We start from the raw sequence: 1439 nt of genomic DNA on the forward strand, positions 1-1439 counted from the left end.
TTTTTTTTTTTTTTTTTTTTTTAATCTTCCTCTTGTCAATTTCTGATTGTCAAGCCATTTAGATTAGTCCCAATGGGTACTAGCTACGACTTTGGGTGTTCTTATGCGACTCCTCTCACTTCATAGCAGCTGGATGCTTTACTGTCAGGTATAGCCCTCTGTGGCTATGTCCTTGTCCATAGGCTTAGGTGTCCACAGGTCTCACCACATTGTGGACCAACCAGCCCTTCCTATGTCTTTCATCTCCAGGTCAATGGGAAGGAGCCAGATTCTTAACACAATTACCCCAGAATTAGACAAACCATTGGACAAAGATTTTCCATTCTCACTGCGCTAATTTTAAATTACATAATTATTCATAAATATAAAAATAAATTAAACCCTACCACAAGAAAGACAAGGAAACAACCAAAAAAAATGTGGAACAGATACACATTTCAAAGCTAAAATAAAACTATCTGTTGCTATCCACAAAGTTGAAGAGGGGAAATATTCTCTCATTCATGAAAATAGAACAGCATGTTATATACAATAGTAATCAAAGAACAAGAAGGAACTATCAAAGTATGTGTGTACTTAAATGGAAAATTCAATAGAAAGATAAGACAATAAAATTGGAAGTCATTGCCAAAAGAATAGAACAAAGGGACAAACACAACAGGAGATAACTAATGGATTGATTTAGGAAGCATGGTACCTTACTAATAGGAATTCCAGAGAGAGGCGAAAATGCAGTACTGAAAATTATTTAAAAAACAAACCTCAGGAATATTTTCTAGAATGGAAATATTTAGGTTTCTTGATTGAAAGTCTCAGCAGAATTAATGAAGGACAGAAGTTTGAAATCAGTCTCACTGTGCTGAGAAATCCAAACACAGTCCTGGGGACACCGTGATTCCTTCACCTTTTCTACCTTCTGGAGACGATCTGCATGCCACAATCCCTTCTCCACGTCCATGGGACCTTGAACTCTTGTCATCCCATCTCTTGTTTCTGTAGTGTAATATTCTTCTGCTTCCTTCTAATAAGAACCCTCATGGCTTCTTTGAATATAGTTTTAATTGTTCTATTATTTATTCTTTTGTAGAAGTCTCCTTTCATATCTCAAAGTCGCCATCACTTAGGTTTCAATTGGCCCTTTCTGCTCTTGAGACCTGCAGTACAACTGTCATTCTGAGATTTCCCTTCACTTGCTACCTGTTTGTGTTGGATTCCCTCTTCTTTGGATCTCATGTCTTCCTCTTTCTTGGCTTACTGTTTTGTTAGAGTGAAGTCATATACTCAGTTAGGACAGGCACAGTGAAATTATAGTGATTCTACACGCCCCCATAACTCTTAATTCATAAGTTGACTATGTACTGAATTCTAGTTCAGTGTCATATTTCCCCCCCTTTCTAGTCCTCGGTGTTGAAGTTGAGAAGTTGGCTGATATCGAGAAT

The 1439-nt window shown here is 37.3% G+C and overlaps 1 pseudogene; it reads right to left on the minus strand.

Moving 5' to 3' along the window:
* LOC102823123 overlaps positions 1-958 on the minus strand; it is a 39917-nt pseudogene extending 38959 nt beyond the window's left edge.
* Between the last annotated feature and the right edge of the window lie 481 nt (positions 959-1439).

Source organism: Chrysochloris asiatica, unplaced genomic scaffold (genome assembly GCF_000296735.1).
Source record: "Chrysochloris asiatica unplaced genomic scaffold, ChrAsi1.0 scaffold00134, whole genome shotgun sequence".
In the NCBI taxonomy this organism is placed as follows: Eukaryota; Metazoa; Chordata; class Mammalia; order Afrosoricida; family Chrysochloridae; genus Chrysochloris; species Chrysochloris asiatica.